Raw genomic sequence first — 21101 nt, 5'->3', positions numbered from 1 at the left:
AGCTAACACAGGTCTGGGAATTGTGCTGGGAATCACACCCTCCCCAGGGGCAGCATAGACATACCCTTGAAGTAGTTCACACTTCCCAGACTTAATTGTTCTAGGTTGCTTGCAGACTCAGGCAGATATCACCACAGTGGTGACACTCTGGTCACTTTTTCAAGGTTTTTCTTCACAATCACCAGAGCTAGACTTTTTTTTTTTTTTTAAATGAAAGCTGAGATTCTGATGTAATCACTTGACTCCAGGACCTGGGGGCATAGGCATATGCTATCTATGCCTTATTCCAGCCCTGTCCATCTTGCAAAGAAGGCAATTATGAAAAGACACATTTCAGATGGAAACATGTGATTGAGGTTCTTATTATACCAATCAATCAACCAGTGTATCTGCCTTGATCTATTAAGGATCATGGGGGCTATTCAAGTCCAAGAACAAAGAACAGACATAAGAAGAAAAGAATTTACAGTTTGGCTCTCAAGATATAGAAGGAAGAATCACCATGTTCTCACTCATTGAACTCCTTTAGTGCTAGTCTGTAATTAGCATCTTCATTTTACCAGCTCTTAAGAGACAGACTATAAAACATTTATTAAACTTAAACATAATGCAGATTTGTCTGTTGTGCTGCTGCTAAGAGGGAGTGGTGACAACTCACTGAAATTTGCATACCTACACACAAATTTTGCCTGACAACCAAATGTCTTGAGGATGTTTTTTGATGCCTAAGTGTCAGGAGCCTTTTATCAAGTACTCTAGAAATGCCACTGTTGCTAACAGCAGCTAATGAAAGTTGTCAACTTCTGTACATTTTTTTTTACCTGGTGATCAACATTAAAGATAAAAAAAATCTCAAGAGCCTGCACTGACTTTTGTAAACACATTTTATTCTTATTCTAAACCTCATCTTGCTTCTCTTCTTTAATTCAACACATTTTTTTCTTACTTTCTCAAAAATCTTGACTAATTATTTTTGGGGGGGGGCGGGGGGGTGTCAGAGGGGTAGCTGGTGCACTTTCCCTTGCAATCAGTTTGGTTGACAAGTTCTATGGTATAATTCCGACACAAGGGGAGGCAAACCTTTGCTGTAGACAGTCTTGACTTTCTCTCTGCCTTTGGGGTGGCTCAAGGGAGTGGCACAATTGGCATTTGCTTACAGGACTTAACCTGTTGTTGTGGTTATACCTTCAGTACTTACTGTGTCTGTCTCTGTGAGAACCTCTATACATTTAGAGAAAAACACGATTTCAATTTCTTTTGGTGTTAGTCAAAGGATAGTGTAACTAAGTTCAGCCATAGTTTGTGTTTTTTTTTAACTAGCACTTCAAGCCTCTCAGAAAGGATAAAGCTAAACAACATTTCAATTCTTTATTTTCCTATTTCCCCCCTGTATTCTGGAAGCATTATACTGGGCCCAGATACATGCAACAAATCTAGTCCCTACATAAGTTAAGACAAACATTAACTCAGAAAAGAAAGTTAATCAGAATTCCTCCAGTGATTTCAGTGGTGCTTAACCAAAGCGAGTTCGGAACTTGAGAGGTGTTTGATCAATATAAATGGAGAGGAAAAACTAAAATGCTATAGCAAAGAACTTATAGCACATGCCTAGTAGTAGTTACTAAAGTTAGATATTTGGGCCTATGGCATCTAGGTTCTTTTCACTGTATTTTTAGACAACTCTCCAGATACTTTCTGCATGAATATCCTAATAACCTGTGAGCTTGAAGCAGCCCATTTATCTTTGCATTTGCCAGCACACTACACGACCTTTGTTAAAATATATTGCACAACCTATAAGCTCCATTTACATTGGTCTCGGGCAATGCTCATGAAACGCTGGGTTATGTTTAGTGGCATAATAAAGAAAGATAAGAAAAATCAGGCTCAGTAGTTTTTACAACCTGAAATGTACTGCATTTAAAAATAGTCTCACAGGTCATTCTACATCTGTGTTTATAAGAAGCTTCCTTGTGTAATTTAAACATTGAAGTATTTTGCTCTCATCCTCACACACAATCAAAGTCTGAGGATTACAGCAAAGATAGCTATTCCTAGGAGCATAATATTAGCTGCATATGAGATTGATGTTGGTAGCTACAATAAAGCATACCACCTCTATCTCTGCTACAGCTGGGTAACAGAAGTCCTCTTGCTGACCTAGTGCTAAAAATAAATGACAAATAGCTTTGCAGCACTGTCTGTTCTAAAGATTGATATAATTGACAAATTACATACAGCATTATAAATCCTTCAAATGCAATTAAAATTTATATCTTGTGAAACTTGCATCATCTTGTGCTTTCCTAGAAAACCAAAATATTCAGACAATACCCTCTTGCAATATTGTACACATACAAAGTTAGTTGACATAAGCACGGAGAGTCCTCGTATCTCTTGCTACCTTGATTTCAATAAGGCTGTGATTTTCACAAACTTGGACAACATTGTGTTTACTTGGCAAGTACTAAGTTTTAATAGCTTCATAAATCAACTGTGATGCATCATCAAAACCCTATCAGTACTGTCCAACACCGTTGATTTCTACAGCTTTATTAAATATTTCTCTTTATCTATTTTGGCTTAATTGTACACATGGGAACTGTCCTACCATGAGTGTAACGGTCAAGTGGGTTATTAAGTTAACTATAGTTTTGGGAAAGCTGGGTGAAATAGGGGTGGGTGGCTTGTTGACAGCTTATAGAGGCCATCTTCCGGTTAAGGTGGGCTGAATATTTATTTAAGAGTTTTAAATATAACTTCAGGTTTTTAAGACCACAAGAGACACTTCTCTCACTCTAAGCACCTCGACAATTCATTAAATATACAGTCAATACAAATGGAAGAGAACTAGCAGCAAACCCACAAAGTATAATGGGAACCAGGAGTCTGATCCTGCACTTTTGAGATCAATAAAAGTTCTCCCACAGACTTCAATGGAAGCAGGACCAGACATCAAAATAAAAAGGAAAACCCCCATCCTTCACTAAGCATCAAACCTCAAACAACATCTTCATCTCCAAATGCTTCCTTAAAAAGATGAGTCTTGTAGCATGTATGGTAGTCAACAGATTTAGAATACTTCAGACCAGTCTTAATTTGTATCAAGAACCCACTGTGCCCCCTTAAAGCAAGGGAGTGAGTGCAGTGCTTAATTTGTAATGAAAGAGGTGCCAGGGGTCAAGCAATCTTTACACTTTCAGAACTGACGTGGCAAGCCAAGAAGTGCTGGGGCTATGAAATGCCAAGTCTAAAGATGCCAGGGCTCAGCCCCAGGGCCGGCCCACAACATTTTGGCACCGAGGCAGGGAGCTCAAATGATGCCCCCATGCCCCCTCGCTTGGGCCAAAACTTCGAAAGGTCTCAATTCTGCCTTCTTCCTGTTCTACTCCTCTCATGGTACTGCTCTGCTACCTACCCCAGTAAAGGAGAACTAAACTTAAAATGCCTTGTTCAAAAATTTTAAGTAACACTTAACTTTCAAACTCCTGAACAGCGAACGTAACTTTTCTTGTCTGCATAGCAAACACTGGCATTTTTCATCTGTTTGAATAATCCAAGTGGTGCTTTCCGTGCCTTCTTGGCTGCAAAGTTTTGAACTGCTTCCTGAAGGTCCACAGTCTGGGCCAGCTCACACTTTATTGAGATGGTTGCAAGGACGACCAGCCTCTCCTGTGTCATTGTGGAACGTAGATGTGCTTTTATTAACTTCAGCTTGGAGAAGCTGTGTTCTCCACTCGCAACTGTTACAGGAAGCGTTAGAAGTATGAGCAGAGCAACAAAAGCATTTGGAAAGAGGGTGGTCATCTTATTTGTGCACATATATTCCAGAACAGCCTTTGGAGTTGATCCTGCTGAAATGTATCTTGAAAGGGCTTTCAGTTCATCACTCATAAATCACTAAATCACTCGTATCAATATCGCACATGTCATCATGTGTTAACATTGTCTCTAGTGCCAACATTGCTGGTGTAGGTCTTCTTCAGGTATAGTGAGGAGTTTTGGAATATCATACAAGATTCCAAATATACTGCTGTGTTCCTCGAGCTGCATGAAACGTTCTTCAACTGACTGTATTTCACAATCTAGCACCTGGTTAAAGAATTCAACTTTGAATTGTTGTTTGGGGTCTCTTATGGGATTATCCCGTGCCTCGTAATCAAAATGTCATCATCTTCAGTGACTCTTGTATTCTTGAGTGGGTGGGAAAATAGCTTCAGTGTGAAGTTCCTCTGCCAACTTCTGTGCACTCTTCAGAACGTTTTAAAATCCCTCATCTGACTGGTAAGACTGTAGGTATGACTTTGCTTTGTCCAGTTGTTCCATTGCTCTAGATATATCAAGGTCAACAACTTGGAATCTCTTGCTTACAACATTTATTTCAAACAGTATGTCATGCCACAACACTAAGCCACACAGAAATGTGAAGTTATGTATGTTTCTGGTGATTCCATTTCCCTCTGCCACTGTTCTCCCACAAACAGTTCCTGTCATAGCATTATCCTCCATAATGGCAACTATGGCATCATCTATCTTCCCAATTTGGTGTTTGATAGGTTTTTATCGCTTCCACTCGACTTTCCCATTGTGTGGCACTCAGTGGTTTCAGTGTCAGAGAGGATGTTCCCAGATGTTGCTTCAAAATTTGCCATCGATGAGTTGATGCAGAGAAAAATACATAGATGCTTTGAATTGCATTAAAAAATTCAGCAGCCTCACTAGAAGCTGATGCTGCATCACTGACCAAGTTCAATGAACGAGAACTGCATGGGACAAAAAAGTCTCAAGGGTTTAACTCAGATCCGTGTCTGCACTCCTCTGTTCTTTCCTCTCATGTTGGCACCATTATCGTAGCCCTGATCTCTCATGTCAGCTATCGCAATTACCGTATCTTCCAGCTTTTTAAGAAGCACATTTGTCATACCAGCTCCTGTAGTACCATCAATGTCAATAAATTCTAGAAAATGCTCTCTGACAGTCACCATTTCAGGGATATTTTCACTAGGTTCCATTGTTGTTACAAAACGCACCATTAAAGTCACTTGTTCCATATGGCTGATGTCAGGTGTGCAGTCCAGAACAACAGAGTAATATCTTACTAACTTCAGATCTGCCACAATCTTCTGTTTGACTTTTGTTACCAGTAATTGTATGATCTCATTTTGAATTGTTTTTCCAAGGTAGTGCTGTGTGTACATTTCTTGGGTGGCGACTCTTCTTAGATGCTCCTGGAGTACAGCATCAAACTCAGCCATCAGCTCCACAATTTTAAGGAAGTTTCAATGTTTGGCACATACAGCTGGTCTGAAGTGCCACGCAGTGCTAGGTTTTGGGTAGCAAGCATTCTCACAATGGCAATGAGCCTTTTCAGAATATTTTGCCAGTAAAGAGACTCTGATGCAATCTTCTCTTGATGCTGATCATCTATGGTGGCCTTTAACCTTAGTCTCATCTCAAGCTCTTTCCACCTATGGAATGCTCTCTGGTGATTTGCTGCCTTCTCATGGCATGCCAGATTTCTAGCCAGATTTTTCCAGTCCTCTGTTCCTGTAGAACCCAATGTGGCTGGAACATTAGACTGGAAGAGTTTGCAACAAAAACAGTATGCAGCATTTTGGGTTTTTGAGTACATAAGCCATGGCCTCTTCACTTTGTCACCATTGAGGATTTCACGCCAGTAATGTGTTGGATGGAAACTTCTATTTTCATTGTCTTTGGGGAACATGAAGTTTTTCACTTGCTGTGGCCCATGCAGTACAAGGAAGTCCCTCAGGCTACTTCTCAAGTGGGTCCACAGTCCTGGATCATCTTGACTTAAGGAACTAAACTCAGCAGCAGCTGTTTCTTGCGCCTCCACCACACACTTCTCTGATCTACACTTTTCTTCAGGAATGTGCATGGTTACATCCATTTGAGATGGAGATATGGATGCTGCAGTAGCTGCCAGGTCCCCTGAACTCTAACTGGAAGATCAGCCATCTCCTCACCACTCACATCCTCACTGGGGCCGGAAGGCTCACCGAGAACATGTGTGTCTATGTATCTCAGGAGAGCTCCTTCCTGCTTAGATAGAAAAGCTTCCTTTGCTTGCTTGCTTTTTCTGAATGCTGCCCCAGAGGGACGTTTTCTTCTTTCACTCATGACTGCTGTTTTGTGCCAGCTATAGTGGCTCTCAACACTCAGTTGAAGGGGACAAACAAGCAGGCTGGTAGCAGGGCCTGAGTGAGGGAAGATATCAGCATCTTAAGGGTCTAACTGGCTCCTACTACTTCAGTTGACTACCTGTTCTCCTCAGGGGGGTTCAGGGAAGCAGCAGGAAACAGAAAGCTCTCTGAGAAGCTGGTGTTAATCAGTCCAGGCTCCTGGGGGTGCTAGAGAGGTATATAAGAGGCTCCTCCTCCTCTCTCTCTGCAGCTCCTGCTGCTTTCGGTTATTCCCTCTCACCTTTTCTCCTGCCTGCCTGTTATGTCTCTTGTGCCCTCCTTCCTCCAGCCCAGCACTCCACCATCTCTGTGCATCTAGAGCAGAAAGAATACATATGCACCAGCAGCAGACAATTTTCTGCACTCTGGGTCCTAGTGCCCCTCCCTCCACACAGTCTGGCACCTGAGGCAGCCACCTCAGTTCACCTCATGGTAAGGCCAGCCCTGCTTAGCCCTGGCACAAACTAAGCACTGGGTGAGTATATTTGTCTTCCTTGAGCTGCACTAATGCAGCTTGACTGTCTGATCCTTGCTCCAGTCCTGGTTTGCAGCCTGTTGGGAGAGGCGGATGCAATGGGAAGGCCAGTTTGGAAAGAAAGGCACACTCCCAGAAGGGGAGAGGTAGAGCCAACTGGAACAGCACAGGCAAGAAATGCAGCCTAGGAAACTAGAGGCTAGAAAACCAATCCTCCTGTCAGGCATATATTCAGGAAATATTTATATTTCCCCAAATGCTTGGAATTTAGCCAGTCAAGGGGACATCAGCAAATACGAGTAAAGCAGAAAGGAGGAAAGAGAAGTCATATTACATTGAAACCCAAGTTCTCTGCTAAGGGGAAGATTCAGTTAATAGATTCAGAACCAAGAATATACTCAAATGTTTTTAACCTGAGCACTGAGCCTAAGGGAAAGGTGGATGGTATATTAAAACAACATCCTGATTCTTATTTGTCTTTATTACTCTGTTTTTTCCCTCACCACCAGTGTTGCTTAACCCATGAGGTACGTACTGTAAGACACACCTTCACTAATGCTGCCCCAGCTTATCTGGTAGGACGCCACTAAAATGCCAGTGCTGCACATTGGTACCTAAATGGAGGCTCCCAAGTTCCACTGACTACAGCAGCAAAATCATTTAAGAAACATTGTCCCAGCAAAGCTTACACTGAGCCTACTTTTACTAATCATCACCGATAACAAAGAGGGGGAAAAAAATCCCTTGGGCCAAAATTATCAAACCCGAGTAAGTTAGGTTTCCCTATCCAAACCTCTTGTTTGGGTGCCTAAATATGGACAGAGTGCTCAAGTTTGACAATTTTAGCCTTTGTCTCCAAAATTATAATTTACATCGTTTCTGTTCATTCTCAAATTACTTTACAAACCTTAACCATCAATCCACGGGACACCCACAGGATGAAGGCAAGTTACTATTATCCCCATTGTACAGATGGGAAATCTGAGACACAGATGAAGTCAATGCCAGGATGTAGCAAAAGAACTTTCCCTGCACCTTGAGTAGTTATTTATACCGGTGAAAAGTCAGCGTAAAATCAGAATAGCAGCATTTTACGCTAGCTATGCAGTGGTGTAAATAATTATACAAGGTGCAGGGCAATGAACGACCAGATCCAAGAATTCCTGACTCCCTGTCCCAGACTCCATCCATTGCACCATATTTCTCCAGACAGCACTTCTCACTGGACCCATCACAAACATCACCACCTTCTGCTCAGAGTGGAAGGTACACTTCTTTCACCTTGCCTTTTCTAAAATATAAAGCTACGTGTACATTAAAACAGCCACCTCAAAACAAAATCCCACCAAAATAAACTTCTACACTACACAAACAATTCTCTACCTGGGGAGAAGATGACAGGCAGAATGAACTACACATAAAAGATGTTACTTATGTTGCTTACCCACACTACTGGAAGGTGCTTAACTAATACGATGATGCAGGTGGTATAACAACTGAAACAGGAACAGGATTAGTCTGGTTGCAACACTTAAAATCCCAGCTCCTCAGTTGGGTGGATCCACTGCCAGCAAAGCCAGAGCGCGGCCATATTTGTTACAGATGTGGACGCACAAGTGAGTACATCACAGTATCTTTCCAACATACCTGCTCTACTCTTCTAACAAGTCAAGAAACAAGCTTACAGCATAACTGATATTGGGACCCCTCTTGTTTTGTGGAGATGCCAGATCTACTCAGCTTCACCCTGCTTTCCCTCACCCTTTCCATTCACAAGGCGATACCCTTATCACAATACCCTCACAGCAGGAATTCATTTGTATCCTAGTTATGTACCTTTATATTTCTTCTCCATTCTTCTCTTCCATTCAGTCCCCTTATTCTCCTACATGTGCTGTATGCTACACAAGAGTTCTGCAAATACCTGAGATTCATTCAGCTTGCTCTGTGAGCTTCCATGTAAAAAAGACCATGTCCGTTCCATATTCACAGACCAAGTTTATTTAGCTCCTATTCTGCATTCCAGTAGGGCTTTGATTTAAAACTGCAGCATCTTAGGAAGCCGCTAGGTTACAGTTTAAAAAGGTTTGGTTGCCACTGATCTAACAAGTTTGTCTATTGTTCAGCGCTCTAACCATTACAAAACACTTCTTTTTTTACCATTATCTGAGTATAAAACATGTTTATTGATTATATAAATTGGTACTGAATATCAAGCCTTTTCATTAATAGCCATTATTTCTCACAACTGAGCACTTTCAAACCTTTTCTATAACTCACACTATGGCTTTAAAAAAAACCCCACCATTTATTTTCCAAACTAAGTAGCACCTGTGGATGAGAGAATGTAAAACAGCATATTTTTAGCACATAACAGATTGCAAGTACTAAGGCTATAATTAGTATTTTATTCTAAGCACTGTAGGATCAAATCAGATATAAAGTCAGAGTGCAGACAGGAATCTGCTCACCTGAATATCTGCTGTTGCAGAATAGTACAGCCACTAGAGAGGTATAAAGAAAGCCACACTAACATGAACAGCAAAAGGACATAGCAAACCAGTCCCTTTTAAGCACAGATTTAGAAAGACCAAAATTAAAAATAACAATGTTTCTACAAGCCAAAAATCTCAGGTACTAACTCAGTTTAAATTCAGTTTACAATCTTGATTGAATAGGAGTTTACCCAAGGATCCAGTAGAAATTCAGCTGAGCAAGGTGAGCATCTAGAAAGGGTTATTCTATTTTTTTAAATGGTGTCCAGGATGATTAGATTGTATTCAATAAGTGGGGTGTTACTGTACCTATTACCAATGAAGATTAACGCCTGGATTAGGTGTTAGGCACCTGCAGCATTTTTGCCACAAACCCAAGTGAGAAACTCTACTGCAAGCATGTATCAGTTTCGTCTGCTCTCTCAGTTAGTTCAGCTGCTCATTTAGGTCACAGGGTCGAGCATTGTGTTTTCACAGCCCCAGGTTGTTTGTTCTATTCTGGAACATCACATGGAGCCATAAGCGGCTGGATGGATGAATGTGTGTATGGATTGTAACACTGTTCTACTTCAGAAGCAGCATGACATAAAAGCGTACATGTTCTGTGACTGGACTTATGTAAAATAAGAGTTAAAACACATTTCACCATCTTGCACACCTCTTGTGAAAAACAAGAGCTTAGAATCTACAAAAAGTGAGCCATGGCTTGTCCAGTGAACCTCTCCAGGAACAAATGTCATCACACACTGCTCTGTCTGAAGGAGAAATATGGCATCTGCAAGCCCTTTTGGAGCTTTCAAAGGAAATATGCCCTGATAAGCTCAATAAATGAGCCAAAGTTTATATGCAAGATGTTCTGTGAAACTCTAGCTTAGAAAATTCCAGCTGGAGAAGAACTGAAACCTTTAGTAAAATTGTTAATTTCTAAAATAAATAAAAACATAAATAGAGTCAAGGACAAGAGGCACAAGCCATAGAATAATGAGGAGGAGGGAAACAAGTTTAAAAAAAAACTAACAGGATTTTTGAAAGACAGCTTAAAGGGAAAGATTTTTTAATTTCAAAAAGGCACTGAATTAATGCCAATGTTTCTTTAAGAAATGTGCCTGATACTGCATATTTATGAGGCACCCCAGAGATTTGTATAGCAAACACATGCCAGTTATTTTACAGAGAAAACACTAATCTGTTTAGATTCATATAAACCATCCTGCTGTGCACAAGCATAACAGTGTGTATATGTATTGGCCTTTAGAGGGAACTCTGAAGCCCTACATGATAGACTATTTCCCACACTTGGGCTTATGTAGGAAATTCTTGTCACATATTGATTCAGCTTCCCTTCCTTCGTTGGTGCATCTGTAATTAGAGGCATTGTTCCCTTAAAAATATTGGTTAGCAAATACCTCATCAGAAGCTTTGTTGGGTACGTATAGCAGACAGCAAGCACTAACAAAAAGTAATTAAAATTCAGCCTTCACTGGTTGATACATGACCCCTATGTTTATCTTTCATCAAGTAGACCCGGGCAAGAACCATGTCTTCCTGTGTATTTGTACAGCACTTAGCATCATGGAACCCCATTCACAATTGGAGCCTCTTTGGCTCTACTGAAATATACATGATCATCATTTGGAGAACAGAACTGTGTAAAAATCACAGTAACAGCCATAAATGGTACACCTGTGAGCTGGGAGTCCATGCCAAAGGCCCTTTGAAATGTACTGAGATTTTATTTCAGCAGATTCTACAATGTGGTAGGGTGCACTTCTGCACATAGCTGTCAAACCCAATACTGCTCATTGCTACCCTAATTGAATTAATTTGCACCGTGTTTGTCAATACACACACACTGTTGTGAAATATCAGACAGTTTTAATGATTTATTTATTTCAAGCCATTTGGTAGTAGCTGGAACGTCAATAGGTGTGTGTTAAAATGATTTTCCTTAATTATTTAAGCTCTCAGAAGCACACTTTTGAAATATCTTAACATGAATTGAGCACTCACTAAATACTGCTCAAAGGATCAGAACCCCTAACTCTTTTTGTTTATATTTCTGTGGAAAGAATAATGAACCTGTCAAGCTAACTTAATGATAAACCACTATGTATCCATAACTAAAGTGTTTAGAAACAGCTTTCCCCTCCCATATGCAGAGGTATCCTGATGAGCGTCTGGTAAAATCCACTGGTGTTGGCACACACAAGCATATCGACAAATGAATGATGATGAAGATGCATGACCATGTTTTCCAAGTCCTTGGTGTTGAGATGACATTCATCTCAGGATTAAAGGACCTTGCATTTGTGCAGAAGTGCAGTCATCATGAAGGAATTCTGAAACAACAACATTTATTCTAAAGTGTTATACACCTGAGGTCAGGCTGAACAAAATCAACTAAACCCTACAAACTACTGCAACAGCCAGGAAAACAGAAGGAGACATATTGGTAACTACAGCTGGCATTCAGCAGAGGAAGAAGTAACTCTGTTCCTGTTTGTGAAGGACTTTGTAAATCAATATAAAAACATACAGAAATGAAATTTGGCTGGCAATGAGTATCTGTAGCAAGATTCTTGTCATATGTTGGGATTGCAGTAATCTATTTAGGAGAAGAAAAGGATTAGGTAGAGATCTTTGTATCAGGAAAGGAGAGGCTGAATTTTGCTCATGTTTATCAGGTAATAAAAATTTTGATTTCACTTATAGAGAGATAGATGTGACAATAATGCCTGAATCAAATCATAACTTCAAGAACCTTTACACAGATGACTATATCAGTGCCAGGTAGGGAGAATGAGAAATTTATTACCTTTTAATTTTTCCTCTTACTAGTTTCTCTCTTCATTCATCATTAATGGAGAACGTTCCCACTTGTGGAACTTGGATGCAGTCAAATGCTGCTGGGCTAAGCCCTCACTTTCAGCTCCAGTCACGAGTAGAGTTCTTCTGAAGCTGTAACAACACTGGTTATTAGAATTAACACAACTTGATATACTATATTAATCTTAAGACAATTATATGTCTAAAGCTCCATAGAGAGAGAAAAATGTTACAAATTGTATTCTGGTCATTTACCAGACTACTAGGATGGGTTGAAAGAGGAGAGAAGCTGCTAACAGAAAGAAAATTATCAGATAAATTTCTCATTCTGTTGCACAGCTTCTCTCTTCATTTATCACTAATGTGAAGTATCAAGCAGTGAACCACAGAAGTATGGGGCAGAGTAGGAGTAGAGTTTTAATTATTATAGCAGAATAATAAGCAGATAATGGAAGTTTCCCCCAAAATAAAGGAGTTTTGTAATTTAAGTTATGCAAGAACCAACCCACTAGAACAGTCCTACCAAAAGGATGCCTTTGCAGAAGAATGGGATCCTTCCTTTGCAAATCTTCCTCAGATGTGGCTCGTACACTTTTCCCCACACCACCACTAGGGATCTTGTAAAGGGAGCCTTGATTCCTATTTCACAGAAAGTTTTCCAGATGCCTAGCATGCCAACTGATGCAGGATTTTAATTTCTTACCTGCAGCAAGTCTGAGGACCCGGCATTTTGGATGGAATGAGATGGACAAGGTACAACTGGCATGTGCACTCCATGTGCTTGGGATGTATCTTTGGAGTACTATGAATGCCTCAATTATGTCACAAGCTTCAAGTGGAGATTAGAACAAAATGATGGGAGAATGACTTCCCAGGATTTGTGGAAAGAACTTAATTTGAACAGAAATGCTTCTGGAACTAGAAGAATAACCTTTTCCTCATTACAACATCACTGTGGTTCTTGCATAGATAAAGGACTAATTCCAAGCCCTGTCTTTTGTAGGTATGATGACAAAAGCCAGCCACAGGCTTGTCTTATCTGCCATTCTGACTACTCGTGACATTGGGTGGTTCTCAGATGGGGAGACCAATATGCCTGCCTAAAGAAGACTGTTAGGGCTAGTACCCACTTTTCTATGGTGCTTGATTGTAGGACTCCAATCAACCATCCTGGATAAACTTTAATGTAGTTGATATCACTGGAACTTTGTGGTTATTATTTGTATTATAGCATCTAGAGACCTGGATTCCATTGTGTTGGGCAATGTACAAGTAAAGACACAGTCCCTGGAGTAGCGAGCTCTCCATTTTCGCTCACACCAGAAATGTAATTTGACCAGCTCAGTGAATGAAATGTAGTGATTGAGTGCGGTTTGGATGCCAAAATGCATCAATGAGGTTTGTGGAGAATCCTTACTGACCTACACTTCTCCAATGCCAAGGTGGTCCAAGCTCAGATGAAGGAGGAGTTCTTGATTTGAGAGGTCTCGTCTTTTTTGCAGGTGCACCGGAGACATTCCTTAGCTGTCTACCAAATCTAAAGTACCACTAATCTGGGCCAGTGGAGAACTATGAGGAGGACTTTAACTCTCCCTTTCTCTGTTTTATGTCCTTTATGTGAACGGTCTTGACAGGAAGCAGATTCTTCTCTGCCTAGAACATTACTTGCACTGCCACAAAGAAACTCTGACCTCTGTTAACTCTTTGGTTTTGGAATGAATATAAGCACCCATGCTTCAGTCACAAGCCAACCTCTGACGGGAAGTAGGAGGAGAAACTTCCCGTGAGCACCATAATTGCCTTCTACCTGCTTGTTCCTTCTGAAGCAGTTGACACTGGCCACTGTCAAATAGGATACTGGATTCTATGGACCACTGTCTGACTCCATATGGTCACATCTATGATTTTGTTCAGACACACCACTGCTTGAGCTGTCAAAGTAAACTAAAATTTGTCTTCCAGGTGTACTAATCTAATTTTGCATTACATCAGGTGTGTGATTCCACATCCTGAGAAGAAATTTCTGGGGGCACATTTTGAGAAATCCAACTAATGCTCAGCTCCAGCAATCCTTGTCATTGGAGATAATTGGCTACTGATGACTGCTGTCAGGAAATAACTGATGCAATGAAGTTTTGGATCTTTACCAGGTTGGTAAAATTATGGCCAGAGCCATGCCAGTTTTTGACCCTTGAGTGAACAATTCTCTCCACTGGATTTAAAAGTTCTTCTTGATTTTGAAGAGCTGTGGGTATGAATTGGTATATGGTTTATGCATAGGTACAGGTACATAACTTCCAACATCTGCCTTACTATGACTATCAGCCATATCTTAGGACTCTGGGTGCAGAGGGTAAATCAAAAAGAAGATTCTTGAACAGGAATTGCAAGCTCTCATACACAAATGCTCATTTTGTTTGTGTCATGCTAAAGACTTTGTGGGTTTAGAAAGAAAATGTATCTAGGTGTCCTTGGAAGCTTTTCCAAATTTTTCCCTCTGCTGAGGAAACAGTCTCTTATCGAAGACCTTTGGTATTAATAGCAACCAATGCATTGCTATGCTGAGTTTGATAGTGAGGGCTCAACACCGCTCTGTAATGCCAGCTACTAATTTCTCTTAAGTCTCTGACCCGTTAATTTGAATGAACAAGGTATTGGTTTAGGATTATTGTTTGCTACTCAAGGGTGTAACACACCTTCCTTGTAGGCACTGAGTTAGGAGCCGTTGATCGTCAGAAATCATACCTAGGATCTGACCAGGTTAGAACTGAGACGCCTCACTCCAAGCAAGGATCATACCCCAAGATGAGCCACATGCTTCTCACCAAGTTTTTCTTTACTAAATATAAGAAGGTTTTTTTCATCTGAGTGACTGTATCTGAGGCTTTGAACCATTGTGCAGTGTCTCCTCATTCCCATGGTACAGGATCTGTTGGGAGTCTCCTTCTAAGGTGTGACTATTTCTTTCACTGGTTGGACCACTTCTGCACCAACCTTAGGCTCCCCAAACTCATAAGAAAAAACAAAGAAATTTCACAACATTTTAGATGGCTTGAATCAGAAGTCTACACCGGATTTTCAGATGTCCTCTAAGGAGGTGTCTATGGAAAGCCACATATCTAATCATGATTGACAGTGAAGATATTTTATGAATACTAATGGGTTTCTTGCAATCCACTTAAATCCTGTCCTGGAAGGTTTGGGGGCAAGTTTTGGTGGTGTATGTAGGGTACTTCCTGTGGCTGTTTACAGGACAGAGGCAGCAGGCTATTAGTCCTGGCCTGGGGAGCACTTAACCAAGGAGGGGTACCGGGCCAAATATCCTGACTGTGGGAATAATGGGCTAGTTGTGCCTAGGAGCCTGAAAGGATGCCTCCTTGCTCCCCCAGGCTGGCCAGCACCCATGTTAGTGCCTAAGGAGTGACCTAGTACCACTCAGCGCTTTACTCAGTAAGTAAGGTGCCACTTTGAACATACCCCTCTGTAATCCCATGATGGTGCAGCTGTGTGGGGAATGAAATCCTTGTGTGCCTTTGGTCTGGCCACAGACTGCCTGAACTGCTCCTTATGTTTTAATGTGGAGCCAGTGCATGGAGAGGGGGAAGGGTAGAGACACCTTACCCCCGACATTCAGAGTTTGAGACACTTTTCCTGACAGAGCAAGGGTCTACGAGCTGAAAGTCAGCCAGTTCCCATTACACTGCAGCCAGAGGCAGAGCTTCACAGGAGAGACAGGCTCCCCCCTTTGCCCAGACATATGGCAAGGTGGGTGAGATGCAGTGATCCTGATACAGAGCATAGCGAAAGAGCCTCTGAGGAGAAAAGCTGCAGGGAACACTTCCCACTGGGTGGCAAGGCAAAGGAGAAAGGGTTTAAACACCATGTTTACACCACTTGCTCATTAACAATACGGATCGCTGCCTTATGAAGGTGACGCTTGCTTTTGGTCTTTATGGCACCCGGAGTCTCTGAAGCTTACAAGACTTACCCCTGAGCAGACTGTGAGGAGTTCTCCTCTCCGTGGGACTCCTTGTGCCCCTGAGCCTCCCATAGCGTCGCTGTAGCCCTCTACCCCGTCCAATTGAGCCCATGCCTTGGCAGAGCAAAGGTCAGCAGCTTGCAGCAGCGGGGTATAGAGCTCACCCTCTCAAGTCCCATACTGTAGCAGAGTGAGAGTATGCAGCTGATGGCAGCAGGGCATCTCTCACCCTCCGAGGCTCCTGGAAAACCACCTATAGCACCTCTGACTTGGCTCAGGGTTTCTTGGGTACTGCAGCAAGGGGCAGAGGGAGTCCTGCTTGAAGTGAGCTGTACTGGAGGAGCTAGAGGGGTAGAGCTTCAATATCCCAGTGATTCCTCACCTCAGGAGAGATCTGTCACAATTGCATGACAACAAATAAAGTTATAAAGCAAAATGGTCAAGAGAAACTGAACTGCTAACTTGTACCACCACCCGAGGCAGAAAAATCTGGTGGTCTGAGCAGAAGGGTGGAGCCTCCAGCAATAACACTTGACCACCTCCAAATTCCAGAAGTGGAGGGCATTACCCTTTAGTGATGAATGAGGAGAGAAGCAGTGTAGCAAGAAAGGAAACAGAAGTTGTTGCCTGGTAATTAAGAGTTCAGCTTTAGCTGCATTTTATTTTATTTTTTTAGAAACATAGGTCACGTTTATCTCTGGTGTTACTGCACTGACTGCAACAAAGCTAAAGCAGGGCTGAAGTTGCTAGAACATATTTGTCGCAGAGATATTCTGAAATGTCAGAAGTGGAGGAACAGTTAATCATCATATAAATCTATATTGACTATGTATGTAAGACTGGAAATATAAATCCATGAGTTCTGATCACTTCTCATGTAAATGCTTAACAACAGCTGGCACAGGCCACTGGTGACCAAAAAGGATGGAAGAATCAGGTACAGAATGAAAGCCAACAAGAAACAACAGACTGCATATAATCTAAAACTAATCCAAAGCAGTTTCTATCCAATCACACTGACCTAAAATTTCAACAATGCAGCCTGACTGATCGTATCAAACATAACTGGATTGACCAGTAACATAATAGATAAACACCCACTCTGCAGCTTTAAGAGCTAAGTCATTCACAAACTTCCCCAACACTGCAAAGCCATCCTGCCAGACTTATCAGGAAAGTGGTGAGACATTTGTAGGACTACAGCCCTCTCATGCACATTAGCAAGAAAGGGTAGATTAGCCACTAGGCAGTAATTGGAAAATACTTCAGGATCCTGTTCTGTTCTTCCAGGAGCAGGGGTCAAAAACAGCTGTGTTTAATGGGACTGGAGGATCCATACCAGAATCCAAGGCAAATTAATAGCATGTGCAATAAATGGCAGAAGTCCTTACCAGATTGTTGGGAAATGTCACTGTGCGAGAGATCTAGAGAACAGACCATAGCCCACTGCTGTACTAGCTCTCTAACCTCTCTGAGAAACAGATTTAAACTGAGAGAACCATGGCACAAAATTAAATGTATAGCCTATCTCCTAAACCTCACAGAAGAGACAAGAGTACTGCAGATGAGATATGAAAAAGGTAATAGGATTCCATAAAGGTGCTGAGGGGGAAACAGAGTTAATGGATCACTACAGAGATGTTCACAAGGGGCTAATAGGTCAGGAGAGACAAGGATAACAGGACCTTGCGGTGAAAGGGTTTCCATGTGGAAGATGTAAGGGGTTGAGTGGTCTCTACAGAGGAGACATGGGGATGGAAGTAACAAGTACCTACATAATAATGCTGTATCCAATTAAAAGTGCAGGGAGAATTTAAGCAGACAAGATTCAAGTGCCCAAGCCAGAAATTGACTAGGAAGCAGAAACTAACATGACCTCACTAGCAAAAAGTGCCATGGACTCTTTACTGATTAAGAGTGGTAGGGAACTGCGATTTTAGTTTTCATCCAAAAAACAACTCCAGGAAGCAGCACAGTGATCCCTAGAACAATGCTTGTTATTAGTTTTTAACTGACTGAAGGGGAGGAGCCAGTAAAAGAGATGGAAGCAGCATGAAGAGGCTTGAAAAATCCTGGATCTGGCCAGGGAAGAATTCCCCCAGTGTCAGGGCTACAAAAGGCAGCCTGAGGCTCCCTTTCAAGCTCTGGCATGGTGGGAAGGGTGGCTGGGGCAGAAAGGGTGTGGGGTCCACAGATCTGTGGAGATTCTGGCCAGCACCGTGCCCTACGGGTGGTCAGGAACAGGCTGCTGTAACAGAGAGGCCCCCCAGGTCAGCTTAAAGCCACCTTAGACACTTCTCCTCCTGGGTTGTGAGTTCTTTGTTGTGCCTTTTTTTTTTTACCTCAACAGCATTTCCTGTAGCAGCTGGTACTCCTTGGAAGTCTTCCATCCCAGCACAGACAGTGTTTGACTATAGAGATTTGAGGAGATCTCAGCCTGAAGTGCTACGTCTGCAGTCTTCAACAAATCTTATTTATCATGCGTTCTTGACAGCCTCAGTTTCTTCAGGGTTTTTTTTCTTTTTCAGAAAACATATTTCTGTCTCTGGTAATAGTCTTCCATCCTCCCTCATGAAAAGTCAAGCAGAGAATTAATTTAGATGTTCAGTAATGTCTAGCACTTCTATCATTAAATTACTCCCACTATCTCTTAGAGGCTCTGCTAATTTTTAAATGATATTCTACACCCTGCAGCCTTGAAAAATGCCTTGTCTTTACTTCCTGGGCAATCTTCAATTTCTTCTCTGCTTTGACGTGTACAATATATATATTACCCTGCCTCAGCCTCATGTTCTAGAGCTACTCTATGCTTGCCATTTGGTATCACTCATGCCTTTTGAATATCTCCAGGTCCTTTATGCATTTTCATTTATATTAACTTCTTCTACCCCAACGAACATACTCTGAACATGCACTTGAACTGAAATATTTTTATTAATAATATTTTCCCATGAATAATATCCGCACAAGCTGCACATAAGAATAGACTCATAGCAATTTAGTTTTAAACTATGATCTCAGTTACCGCGGGCTAAAATCAGAGTAAATCCTTTGAAGTCTTATGTGGAATTCTGAATTTAGGCAAGGGTAACAGATCAGAATTCAACCCATAATGGGCCCAATTCTCTCCTCACTTACTCCATTGAATTCAAAAGCGTCACTCCAGTGTAACAGAACTACAGCAGCAAAAGTGAGAAAAAAAAGTCAGTGTGCATTAAATACCCTGGAATTAGAAAATAAAAACTGGACTGTGGAAACACTATGGGTTTTTTAATTCCATTTTATTGCACCTATTGTGAACCCCTCCCTGCCATCCCGCAGATGGCATACTGCACTGTGGCCCCTTAAATCAGCCACAGAGCAAAAGTGAAGAACGAGAGTCTACCAATTATTGGTATTTTTTATAATATGCGGTTTTGCTAAATATACTTATATAAATTAGGTGTTGTATTTTAAATTCTGTCTATTTAGTGTTCATTATAATAGAGGGCAAAACAGCAGCCACTGGCCTTTGTGCGGTCTAAAAAACTCATGAACTTAAAGCAGCGAAGTACAAGTTAAATTGAAACCCAAATATTTAAGAAAAATATCGGGGGGAAAAAACCCTGTTTGCAGCTAGAAATCCCCTTACCACCTGTCTAGGGAAATGGTATAAACAGCATTCTGTTTTCACTTCAAAGCTTACACACTGGTTACTTATGCAATGGGTACTGCAATATTGCAGAGTAACTGGACCACAGCAGGTAAGGATGAGAAGATGAGATTTCTTACACTGCTTTTTAAACTTGCTGCAGTGGATGCCTTTTTTAGTCCTTGGAAGATTGATGATTCTATTATTTGTAGTACTCAGCAATAAATCTCAGAGTTTAGGCTAAAGTGAGCACTTTTCCCTACTTTGCGTCTTCCATTACACTGTTATTCATCATGTTTAATCATTCATTTACCTCTGACTGCTACTGCACTTGGGAAGGACCAGCACATTATTGATTTTTGACTTTTACCCTTTAGAAGGTGGGTAAAGGGCTTTGTAACTGCTTAATCAAAAGTGACATGCACAGGGCAGGGGGGCTGCAGACCTTGGGAAATAGCCAGACAATGAACCAAGTTATGATTAAATGAAAAGTCAACAAAGAAAGCAAATTATAATAAACTGAAAATTAAAGTGGATACCCCTGGGAGACCATAAAATAAGAAGCAGTGCTCCGCTTAGCAACAAATGTTTCTGGGAAAGATGAGACTGAGGTGATGGAGGGAGTTTTACAAATTCAAACTTCAACAAGAAAAATGGAAGGCATTTTCTGCCAATGGAGTGTTAGACAATTTAATTCAAACTGAAATGTATTCTTGTTTGTCTACAATTAATTTTCACCGAAAATAAAGGGTTTCACTGTAGCATTTCAATAGGCAAACCTATGTAAATAAGGCAGCACATATTGTCATGTTTTAATAAGCAGGCTTGTTTCTTATAATCCAATAACGTAGATAAAAATCAAACAATTCTGGCCTTTGTTCTTAGGTCCAAAAAATATGGGTGGGGAGGGAGAGAAGGAACTAAAATTATAATTTTCCCGTAACTTCTGCCATGACACCTGGTAAAGCAAAGCATTCTACCATAAACCTGCATACTACACATTCAACCCCAAATCAATGTGTTACACAGCAATACCACTCACATATCACTTCATACAACACAGAAGGAAAAAAGTGAAAATATATCCAACAGTAGCTAAGTATGTCCAATTTTTTTTGCAGTTATGCAAGTTTTTTTTCCCCAAAAGGCAAAAAAGGAGAGACTTGTTGACTTCCAAATTTTAAAAAGGGACCCAACTTGTTTATATAATTCTTTCCTAGAATCCTCACTCCCCTTTCTTTGCCAGCCGAATAACCTTTGCCTTGTTATTGCTTAGCTGTTGTTGCCTTCAGTTAGACCAGTATTATTCTGTTGACTTCAGCAGAGTATACCAGCATAACTGATAGAATGTGGCCCCTTGTCAGAAGCAATGGAGAAACAGATCAAAAGCTAGAAGTGAGGCAGATGTGCCTTACAGACAACATTCACAAAGCCCTTTTCTGAAGTTCTTGAACCAGTTACCAAAGAGGTTCTGTAGCCCACTGTGGATCCG

General features: G+C 41.2%; 1 protein-coding gene across 3 annotated transcripts in view; it reads right to left on the bottom strand.

Annotated features, from left to right (window-relative positions):
- The window catches only part of SULF2 (sulfatase 2), a 238580-nt gene that overhangs the window by 115220 nt on the left and 102259 nt on the right, over window positions 1–21101 (bottom strand). The window lies entirely within an intron of this gene.

The sequence above is a fragment of the Natator depressus genome, chromosome 13 (assembly GCF_965152275.1).
Source record: "Natator depressus isolate rNatDep1 chromosome 13, rNatDep2.hap1, whole genome shotgun sequence".
Lineage (NCBI taxonomy): Eukaryota > Metazoa > Chordata > Testudines > Cheloniidae > Natator > Natator depressus.
The sequence above is the reverse complement of the archived record's forward strand: the minus strand, read 5'-3'. Positions and strand labels throughout refer to the sequence as shown.